The sequence below is a fragment of the Xiphias gladius genome, chromosome 6 (genome assembly GCF_016859285.1).
Source record: "Xiphias gladius isolate SHS-SW01 ecotype Sanya breed wild chromosome 6, ASM1685928v1, whole genome shotgun sequence".
NCBI classification, from domain to species: domain Eukaryota; kingdom Metazoa; phylum Chordata; class Actinopteri; order Istiophoriformes; family Xiphiidae; genus Xiphias; species Xiphias gladius.
This window is the reverse complement of record NC_053405.1, coordinates 20,437,448-20,449,961: the sequence shown is the minus strand read 5'-3', so window position 1 is coordinate 20,449,961 and position 12,514 is coordinate 20,437,448.

Sequence of the window (12,514 nt, the reverse complement as noted above, 5' to 3'; positions counted from 1 at the left end):
CCTTGGTGATTCAACAGACACTGGGTACTGCCAGAAATGCTCCATGGGCTGTGGGCTAACGCAGAAGCAAGTAAGTTAGGTTGTTTGTTCTAGCCTCCTTGTTCTGCTTCTTGTCATTAGATTTCTTTCACAAATCTTACTCTTATGAATTTTTATATGTTTTCACAATTGTGTATTTCTAGCATGTCATATAGAGAGAACAACATAGTGATCAGTTGTGGAGAGGCCGAAACATATAAAGAATGGGAAATAGTGAAGTAGAGGTGAGGCTTATGTTGTTCCTGTAGACGGGTCCTGAGGAGCATGGCCAATGTCAACAGGAGCCAGGCCACAGCTTGGTGCTCCTGCCCACGAATACATCACCTGTTTAGGGCTCATTGCATAACATCTTTAGAGAACAACGGGTTGAATGTGGTTCTGTTAGTTTTTCAGGTTTTTATTCTACAGACTGAAATAACTCTGCAGCCGTTTCTATGTTCACTTCCATACAGGTTCTCTCTGTGTCCAGGAGCAGCTTAGGAACTGAACCAGCAAGAATAAAACCCCAAAGGAAAGGACAAAATTCCGCGAGGTTCTATTTTTTTAATACTATTTTTTGTAGAATGGAGAGATTTTTTAAAGCAATTCAAGACCATCTGCACGTTTAAGACAAAAAAAAAGTAGTCCACACAACGTGTACCAGATGTGCTTTTAGACTCCACAGCCAAGTCTCCATCAGCAGCCTGCACTCTCCTTCCCCTGAGGGTGGCAGGCCGGCAGCATGCATAAAGCCTGAGCTGTTTCATGCAACAGGTAGCCTCAATTTCCACATGCACCCCCACAGCTTTGTAGAAAAAAGGTATTCTGCAGATCTCTCACCGTGAACAAAACCAGAGAGGAGAAACAGAGTGTCTGTTCACCCTACAGTTCCATTGTGATCATCCCCATCCTACTATCTACTGTAACAATGACCTGTGAATGAATGCAGGCCTCCAGCCCCAGCCCCCACCCTCCACTGACCCTGACCCCCACGCTGAGGTAAAGACGTGCGGTTATTTTCTTAACCCTGATACAGGAAAAATAGAACTTCCAGAGAAAGGATCCAGGGGCTAAATTTGTCTCTTAATTCTGAAAAGATTGCCAAGGAGGGGGATACACTGGCTGGAATGTTTGACTCCCATCTTTCCGAGAGCTGGAGGGGGTCGGACGCTAGTCAAGCAGAACTGAAGACTTAGTGGCTCTCTACCAGGAGGCTTCTCTTTTTAAGTCAGACAACCTCAATCAAGTTTCCTGAGAATTGTTCCCCCTATAAACATGGAAAGTTTTCATTGTACTTTCACTCTGACAGAAACCACATGACATTCGTAATTGTGAAACACCAATAAAATAGCCCACATGCTAGTACTGGTCTGACATTATGAAAACAGAATGTGGCCACATACGGCAAATGAATTGAAACAAGTGATTCCTGCCACTCTTCTGTAACTCAGCAAAAGTGAGACTTTTTCTGATGATATAATTCCAACCTCAAGTGTTAAATTTTGTGCTAGAGAGGCCAGTAAGCTGGCAGTTATTGCACCTCACCCTGTGTCTGTGGTCGGCTAAATCTACTTATCTACAAAAACAGTTCAAGGTGAGGAAAGCCCCTCAAACAAACAGAAACGTTGAACAAAGGAATAATGGAGGAATCTGTGCTGAAAGAATGCGACTCTTCTTTCAACTGTTGGTATGCTCGCGGCACCTCCTGTCAAGAGAAGAAAAATCCCAGGAAGAAACAAACTGAAGAAATGCAAAACAATGCCACCCCATTGCTGCCTGTCGATGGATTGATTAGGACTTGACACATTTCTCTTCTTTTTAAAACTGCTGAAGGCATTGAAAGGGTAAGTTGACAACCAATGGGTTAATTCACATGAAGACAAAACATTTACAAAGTATGAAGTTAAAATCCTTAAGATTTTCATGAAATCAAACCTAATTTTTGATACTATTTATGGTCGCCATTTTATCAAAAATGTCCATTCAATGTACTGTACTTACATTAAGTAAATTGATCTCTGTATACTAAATCTTATTGTTATTGGCAGAGTCCGCCATTCCTGTGCTGGATTCATATTGCCTTCATACATTCACAGGAAACAATGCACTCCAAAAATGTTTCCGCTAATGCAAACCAAACATTTCTGTTGCTGGTTAATGGAAACAGGGAGGCAGTTATTTTGAAGCAGTCACAAGTCCCATTCGTTCATCGAAAATGATTCTACAAATCAAGAAAAAAAAATTTTTCAGCATTTTTTTTTTCCACGGCAGGTCATTTTTTTTAATTTTTGCAAGGAGCCACCACAGTGGGCTGTTAGATGATGATCCGCAGACAGTGAGCCCCACCACTCCAACTCCTCGCCAAGGTAACCAGCTTTACTGTGTTCTGCTGCTGTGTGGAAAACTTGTGCAGTAATTATTTATGAACAAAAAAGTGAGTTTGTTTGGCTGCAGTGTAAACACTTACTCTTCTGTTGTGTTTCTGACAAAGCAGCTGCTCAGTGAGAGTTTGCTCTTGTATTAAACCGCATTTTGCCGTTACCATGGAAACCATGGGTGTCGCCAAATCAACCGGGACTGATTTTTTTAGGATTATAAATTAAAACTGTGTAAACTAAGCTACAGTTTAGGAGAAGTCCTTGATGCATGTTAGGATTATTAGGAAATGAACGTTTTCCTTAACTTTCCACAGCTTTTCTTTTTTAAGCATGAGCAAATCTTAATACTATTTTCAAACGCTTTTTGTGGGAACAAAAATCCAATCTGAGTCACACACAAAGCCGCTTGCTGCCTTGTTTGCTCTTTTCCTCTTGTTTTCCTTTCCTCTTCTCAAGCTGCAAGTCTTTAGTCAGAGCTTTGCTTTGACAGGTGAAGATCAACCGGAGTCATCGCTATTGGCAACCATGTGGGATTGGAGGGGAGAGGTGGCCGCGGGGTCAGCGGCAGCAGAGTTATTCTATACCTATGCAATAACACACCCGACTGGGGCAGAGTTCACAACATGCCTTTATCCTCTACCTACAAACACACTGGAGCACTATTTCAGATTTAACTCCAAAGTCATCAACAGGAGAACCACTACTTATTCACTAGCTGTGTGGATTCGTCTCCTCCGTCAACAAGAAATGATGAATGTCAGCTATATACATTAAGTACCTGTGTTAACTTACTGTTTTAGTTTTCCTTTCAAGCATGCCCTAACAAGAAGACGACTATCCTGAATCCTGTTTTCCTGTTTTGATGAATGGTCAGAGAGGAGCAGTTGAGCCTCACCGACTTCCGCTGTAGACACTTAAAAAACAGCAGTTGTAGTGATTAAGCAGCAATCACATTTGTAATTATGATAATGTCAATTGAGCTTGTCAAGGATGAATAATTTCAGGGGAGACAGTAAAATATACCTAACAAGGCTTTTCTCAGCGGTAAACACGGGGCTTTTAAAACTGTAATTAGCCCTTTAATGTCTAACACATGGCTTACAAGCCATCCATGGGCCCAACTTCCCTTCTCTCAACCACTTTCCCCGTCTCTCTGTAGGACACACTTTTCACATAGCTGGAAATCTAACCACACAAATAGGAAGCTCTCTCAGTGGGGTGGGGGTGAGGCACAGGCAAGCGTAATTCAGCAATTGTGGGACAAATTGTTATTTTCCTGTGCTTAAAATAGAAATGCAGGAGATCCAAAAAAACATTCTTACTGGTTTTACTTTTAGCTGCATGTACTGAATTTAATGCAAAACATTTTCTCGATTTCTATGTCCTTCTTTTTTTTCGTTAATTTGCAACCCAAAATGCAAAAGAGAAATATGTTCACTGCAATTCCTCCAAAAGGTCCAAGGCTGAAGAAAAAGACGAAACGAATGCGGCACCCTGCTCCCCAACCAACAACAGTGCACTTCAGCTCTTTCTCTCTCTCCCACAAATGCTCCTTATGCATCCTCTCTGTACACCCAAAGTGTTCAAGAATTCCCCCTTGAGAGACAGACACAGATAATTGGTCACAGATTTTTGTTGGCAGGACACAAAGGGACCTCCTATTCTCCCCTGCGCAGCTGTCTACTTCCCATTCTCCCATCTCTGCTCCCCACTAGTTGCGTCTCCTCCAATGGTTCCCCCACCACCACCACTACCACCAGTGGACCAGAGCGGAGCTGCTCGTCATCCCCAAAACACAGCCCCTTTCACTGCCACAACAAAGCCATCGGGACACATGCCTCTCATGACCCTGACCCAAAGCCCCGTTCCAGCCTCCTTACGCCCCAAGGCCTCAGTGACATCTATGAGACCTTTGAGTCTGTTACCAGTTCCCTTTGATAAAAGCTGTTCCGCTAATTAGGGATCCACTGGCCTTAATTAATGCACCTGTAGTGTGATAACTCAAAGTGCTTTCGTGAACAGGATCTTGTCCACGATGACGTAATGTTTTTTGATATGGGTTTGTGGTGGTATAATCTACCCTATGAAGAGCGAACTACTCATGTCTTTATGTGTTTAGACAATGTATCTATGGCAGCAGGATGGGGCCACCAGGATTACTATAATTTTTTTCAGCCATTAATGACATATTATTTATCATAGTCCAGCTAATATAATGAGGTGTGGGTTCAAATAAAAACTTCTGACACCAGATTGACATATAAAAAAATGGATTGATGATGATGCTTAATTTCTTTGTCCACAGTGGAGGGAATACAAATAACAACTGGAGAATGACTGAAAGTTCAGTATGTATTTATTTTTTGAGCTCGGAGAATGCAACAACACGCTAAGATGTCTGTAGCATTTCCACTGTTTAAAGGAAGTATTTACTATGATTCTACACCCAAGAGCGTCTAATCAATGACCAACCAATAGATCTCTTGCTTTGCTTCTCCTACCTCTTTGTATATAGGGTTATATTAACTCAACCCATGAAACTGATACTCTAAATATGTTTACTATATCAAAGTATTAGACATTGTCTCAGTGTTTTTCACCCTAAGCTTCTACAACAACACGGTAGAAGAGCAGAGATAGATTTTAAGCATCCTGTGTCTGTTTCTCTCCCTCTCCACACAGACCTCTGAGTGTGCGTACATGACAGGTGTGACAAGTCTATGTTGAATTAAACTTAACCTCTCCAGGCCCTTTGAATGCTACGGAGAGTAAATTCACTATACAAGATATTATAAGTATTGATTATTACACACTGGTTATATATAATTGATTATAAGTAACTGAAGAAGAAGAAGTATAAAGAGCCCTTGCTAAGTAAAAGTACTCATACAACAATGTAACGAAATGAAGACTCTGTGAGACTGTACTTATGCAGAGTGGAGCTTGGGCTAAAGGCTAACATTGGCACGCTAACACGGTCACGACTGCAATGTTAAGCAGATATAATGCTTACCACGTTCAACGTCTTAGTTTAGCATTTTACCATGCTAACATTGGTCAATTAGCACCAAATACTGGCTGATGAATGTCACCACTTTTGCAGGTATTTGGTCAGAAACCAAAGTATTGGACAGTTTTAAATTTTGACCTGATGAAGGTGCAAGACGAAAAGGCCAAATTTATTTTAAAAAAACCATAGAAATTGAAGCCCATCCAATAATTGTTGAGATATCTCACTCAAAATCACATGAACCTCAAGGTGTTGCCACAGGAAAAGTAAGGGGAGCTAATTTGAAGTACTTATATCCTGTTGGGTGGTTTTATCTGCAACAATGTATCGTATTTTATAAACTGATCATAGGTTTTGTGTGTAAAATTTTAACCAACAAAGTAACTAGTAGTTGAATAAAGAGTAGAATACAAGTATTTCCCTCTGATATAGAGTGGAATATAAAGTAAAGGTAAAGTATAAAGTAGAAGAAAATGGCAATGGTCAAATAAAGTACAAGTACCCCAAAATTGTACCCCAAACTCCAGTTTAACCAACTGATTGCAAAATTGTTGAAAAAGAATATATTCACTGGATGTTCCTCTACATATTTTCTAGTATAGTGGCTCACTTTGAAGGAAACTATTTGAGAACAAAATTACATCTCACTGCTGAAATATATGGCAGTGATAGTATATTTTGGGGAGCTATAGAGTAGAAATGTGTTCATACAGGAAAGAGTATAAAGTAGAGCAACGTTTTCACCTTCAGCTTCCTGTACTTTCTCCCTCCTCTACCTACCATAATGGATTGCATGTGCAGAGCTGGTGTTACACCAAATACCAAGACGACTAAAACAGCCACAAAACCAGAAAACAAGAGGCACAAATAAAATGTACAGTGGTGGAAAAAGAGGAATCAGATAAAAGAATAGAGAAAGGAAAGGGAAAGTTCAGTTTGGAGGGGGAAGAAGGAGAATAAAGTGATTACAATTCCAGTCACAACTAGCACAGCAGTGTGTGCAGTGATCCTAGATTTCTTGAGCAATGGAGCAAAGCTGTTCCCAAGGGGCTCATGGGAAGGCATAGGTCAACCACCCCTTTCCTGACTCACCACATGTTAAAGGAATTCAGCGGTGCATTGTGGGATATGACACTGGTAACCCCCACAACTAAGTTTCCAAATTACTAACACATACATTCTCGAACCTGTCTGCAATTTCAGCATTGGAGAAATTACAAATGTTGATGTAAAATAGGAACGTGTAATGTGTCATGATACTAGTGAGTAAGGCACATGTAGATTAAAAGCCCATGCACTGAGTAATGGAGAAAACTATTACACTTTTTTTATTTTAGCGGATCTAATTCTCAGTACAAAATAAGACATCATCATCTGTTTTTTCTTTTTATCAAGCCTAATATGGCCCACGATGACCTTATTAACAGATGGCTTACTAACAGAACAAGTAAAGTTTTAGATATTTAACAATTGCTTATCACAGCACTCTTATTCTTATCTGTTTACCAAATGGAGACAGTAAAAGCTATTGTAACAGAAAACAAAGATAAGACCGACAAACAAGGTTTTTCTTTTGGGGAGACAAATATTTGTAATTCAGTTCCATTCCATCACATTCCTCTTCTCTTCTCTTCTCTTCTCTTCTCTTCTCTTCTCTTCTCTTCTCTCCCTAACATGAAAGTCATTACAGGTTATTAGTAATCTTACGTAAAAGTTATGGACTGTAACTATCTGCTGCTGGGCCGGAAATTGAGTTAAGAAGATAATGAATGAAAACTGAGCCTTTAAACTTTTCACAGTCAGGGGCACAAAATTGCTTTATTACATGGAATAATGTTGAGAAAGTTCCTTATCTTGTTGTGCAGTTGTTTTTACCAGAGCTGAATACAAGTCAATGAGGGGAGAGTAAATAGAAATCACATGGAACAAACTGTGACAATAAACACATTTCAGACTGCAAATAGGAGGATTATGGTAACTGAATGTATTATTCAGATCATCGCAATTATCCTTACAAATATGTTATGCGAGAAGAAAGTGACTTTTTAAACATGAACACCTTGACAGCCAGAAGAGTGGGTGTCCATTTTTAGGGTTGTGTCTCATAGAGGAGTTATTTCCAGTCTCTTGTTGTCCTGTGGGGCCTGGAGCTGTGTTGGTGTGAGGGTAAACGATGCAGCTGATGGACGTCCGTCATCTAGCCAGAGCAAAATGAGGTGAAGAAGAAACAAACCTGCAAGACTGACAAAAAGAGAGGGAAAGATGGGGAACGAGAAGAAGTTACTACTCAAGAGTGAATAGCTTTTGCATTGGAGGACAAATAACAATAGTTTAAGAGGGTACAGATGGAACGGAGGGATCTGTCCAGCCTGATGAGGCTATCCCTGTGCCTGGCCATCTCTGATATCCACAGGCTGGGTCCCTGTGAGCCCAGAGGGACTATTTGGAGCCGCAAGAGCCCTGAGGGAGGGCTCAGCCACAGGTGGTGTCCAGCAGCTGCTATGTGTCTATATACACAAACACACACCGCCTGCACTAATGCACATTCACTGAATATTCTCTTTCACAAACACACATGCCAGCATACTGTATGCATATAAGTGAGTGTAATGCATGTCAACATAATTGTGTCAAAGGAAGACTCATAGATAGAACAAAATGTATGTAAATGCATGGAACAGCATGCACGCACACATACATGGCTGATACTGTAACATCAGGAGACATGTTTGTACATATGGAGTTTATACTGTGTGTACTCACAGAAAGACACACCCATGAACTCACACAGATATTTCCAGCAAAAAAACATAATCCACTGCTAAGCCAAATGATGCATACAGTACACAAACACTCTTACTCCAGGGTATTATATTAAATATTCTACCCGCATCTGGTCCGCACACATGCCAGTGAGAAGTGTGCCTGTCGCTCAAAGCCGAAGGAAGAAAAAATTATTCCCTCATGACACAACGGTATAAACACAGAAACGTATGCATACACCAGACATAAGTTGAATCAGCTGCAAGCCACGCACGCCCACACACATGCACACACACACACACACGCACACATGCACACACACACACACACACACACACACACACACACACACACACACACACACACACACACACACACTCAAACTTGAAAAACAAAAGGCAGATAGTACCTCTCTCTCTCTCTCTCTCTCAGAAAAGAAAAGTATAGTATGCTCATGTGCACCCATTCTCACACCCACACAGATTCCTGTAAGGAAACTCTGATGCTGCCGTCCATCTTTCAGCTGTAATGCTAGACACACACCCCAAGGAGGGAAAACCCGCAATTTTACAGTTTTACTGGCATGACTTGACTCGAGTTCTGGGTCATGACAGTCTGCACCGCAACAACCGACATGCCTTTCTTTCTGGCAGTTTCAGTTTTGATAAAAATTGAAGCCCACATATGCAGAATATATCCTAAATTTTACTACCTTTTCAATGGTGTAATTATGGTGTAACCATAACAGTACATTACTACACTGATTTCATTTTATGGAGTTAGATTTCAAAGTGGTGAGTACAGTACATACAATATATTGCAATGGTAAATACTCACTAACTCTCCAAGCAAGACCATCAATTTTGGAAGCAAGATGAACAACAGCAGCAATTTATCCTGGATTCTAAAGTAATGAAGCAACAATTTAAAAAAGGCATTACTCGTGAATTTGAGCTGTCTTGGAATAACAAGACACGTGACTGAAGGAAACGCTATGCAAACCCTCCCACGATTGTCCCCTTCATTGGTCCAAGGATTCAGACTAGTTGCCCTCTAAATGTATGACTCAAGAAAAGAGAGAGAGAGCTACAACTACCTGGGTGGGATTCATTAAATATGAATTTAACTCCATACCAAAACAAGTAAGATGCCACATATGACACAACAGAGGAGATGTAGCTTTATAGGAGCTTCCATAGCATCCAAGAGTGTCATGTGTTTTCTTACTGCACTAAACAGAATCAGTGCAGCCTGATGCTTCCGATTTGTTGTGTGTTTGCAAGTAGGCCTTCGTGTCCACCACCAAGAAATGCATTTGTGACTCCAATCAGGCCATACAGCGCCTCCTTACCTGTGTCAGTAGATTGCCTGGTTACATGCAATGGCATGCAACGGCACAAAAGCCATTTCTTCAGATTGATGAAGAAATGAGGGGCAAAAACAACAGAGCAGGAACTGAGGGGGCTGCTAGCTGGGTTCATAAGATCCTCTACACTGGTGAGGATCTTATGACTGTGTCGTTTGTGCAGTGTGCGTAGATGGAGATGATGGAAATGAAGTGGGGTGCATCTTTGCATCCAGCCCCACCACAACTCACCCCTAGCCTTCCAATCCCCAATCCCTTGAACTGACACATTTCATGGTTGCCATAAAGACGAGACACTGCCCTCAATTTCTCAATGTCTAGGACAATGTCATTATTGTTAACAGACTTGAATGCGTACTCCACAGATTTAGCATTGCACTTCCATAACATAAATAACTTAAAAAATTATCAAAATTGATGCAACAGAAACAGAAATTGTGTTTTTTTCAATTCCATACATTGTTTTTCCTTGACAAAACCTGGTTCCTACATTACCCGCAATGCAACCTGACGACCGTCAATTCAGTTGGAGTCTAAGGCGTGTTATGCTAGTAGCATCTAATGTGGCGGAGATGAGGAGCAGGTTACAGAGGTCTGGTAAACACACTTCTTTCTAACTCCGCACCCCCAGATTTTTTTCCTTGTCAAACTTTTAGTCTTCAGCCCCCGACTTACGTGGCATCAAGTGACATCACTTGAGGCGATTGATCAGATTTTACACAGCTCCCTCAGTAGTCACAAAAGGCTTTGTACAGCTTTTTTCTTCATATGCAGTTGTACCACCCAGTACCTATAAACACACTCTGATGTTCCTACTAAAAGCCATAATGTGCAAGTTCTGGAAATCGAGCTAACACTAGCATGAGGTTAGACTGGTTGCACAACCTTGAAAGTGAAGCCGTAATTTATGAGGTGTCTCGAGAAACTTTTTTTCTATTTATCTCTCTCTTTGTTTTGGCTGTGTTGTCCCAAGTGAGTTAAGATGATGGATTTCGGGAGTGTGAGTGTTGTCAGGGATTTTGACTCTACAAGTAAAGAGTAAATAAATGCGCTGCACATTTGGATCATCATGAAAGTTATCGTGGGTGGGTATTTGTCAATACTACAGGCCTTGTCTTGCCCCTCTGTTATACTGTATATCACTCATCACATGACTGAGCTGGAGGGAAAGAGTAGAGCAAGCATTTGTGGGAGCCTGTTTGAAATGATTGTAGTGCTCCTCTAACATTTGTATTTGTCTTTCTAGAGGTATGGGGTTAAGGGGGGGGGGGGGACTCTAAAATCTGACAAATTGCTGAAAATTGCCTTCACACAGTCATTCCTGTTTGGACACACTTGGCACATCTGGTTGTGATCTGGCAACAAAAGCGCCGTGGCGGAGGGCTCAGCTCTCAGAGTGGTGCCACATATTATCCCCTCCTTCTCCTCCTCCTCCTCTCTCCTGGTTTGGTCTGCAAACATACTGATGTTCATCCCGCTCTCTCCCCCTCTCGTCTCTCTCTCCGTTGGGTGCTCGGAGCTGGTGGTGTTGTGTAGTGATGCTTGGCAGTTGTCCCAGCAGAGCATTCCTAAGCTCCTCTCCAACTCTAAGGCTATCAGTGGGTCGTAATTGAGGCGTCTGCAAAGATGAATGCAGCACTGTGACACTGCAAGCAGCGGATAGTTTCAAAGGGGAAAGCTGCTCACAATCTGGCAACTTTAAACACAGCCAATAAAAAGATTGCAGAGATAAATTCTCAGCGTTTGGCACGATGCAGCACACACGCCTACTCTCTGACACACACACACACGCACATATATGACTAGTAGTTCAAAAGTGGAGCATGACAATCTGCAGAGATCTTTCTGTCGGTGTGTGACTGATCACAGTGTGTGGTGCGGCAGCATCATCCGACAGTGTCTTATAAATCTTCACCTCATCGTTTTACTGTAGTCTCTACTAATCTATATGCTCTGGACAACATCTGTTGGGATGATTGCATGCTTTCCATGTTAGCGCTGCTCATGTTATAATGTCTCCACGGAAAAACACATGACATGAATAAAATGTAAGCTGCTCCACCAACTAAACACTACCCTGGAAAAAGATGCCAAGCATAACTTAAAAAAACGGCTTTAGACAATATTTGACATATTTTTAAGGTTTGCGTCATGGACCTATAAAGAGATTTTTCTCAGCTTAAGAATGATTTTTTTTTTTGTCAGCTCACTACTCAAACTAAGCTTGGAATGATTAGATATCCATATACATATATATATATATATGACATATATATATATGTGTGTGCACCATATGTGTTTTTTGTAACATGTGTCAAATAAACATGCATTGGATTGTGAAGTAGAGGAGAGGTCATGGGTAAATACTTGCAGTATTGTCAATCCTGCAGCTGTGTGGCTGGGAGAGAGAAACTGAGTGCACAGCTGCAGACCGAGGCCTCAGCTTCTCAAATTGCTTCTGCCTCAGTTTCCTGCCCTCTTTACCGACCAGGCCAAACCAGGCCCTTATTAGACCCACCCCCACCGTAATAATCCATGATGTCACCTCAACATCACATTTTTGTTTTTCTTGATTTTTTTTTCATCCCTACTGCCGGTGCCACCCCCATTGTTTGTTAAATATTAGCAGGTGTTGGAGTGGAGGAGGAGGAGAATTCATCACATTCTGCTAAGGTTCTTCTGTTCCGTCCGTATGTCTATCTGTCCATCTACTGCTATCACTACATCTGCTTCAGTTTTGACTTCCCCTGGTTTGTTTGTCCATCTGTATTTGTGTTTCTTCCCCCTCCTTTTCCTCTGTCCCCCCTTTCAGTGGAGGGAGGCTGAGGAATGATCAGTCAGGCTTTGATGCCGCTGGCCCCTGCCCTGGCTTTCCACAGCACATGAGCCCAGGCAATTACGAAAGCGCTCCTAGCCCACTGTTATTACTCTGTAATGCTCCTGTCTGGAACGGGAGGAAGAGGAGGTGGAGGAGAAGAA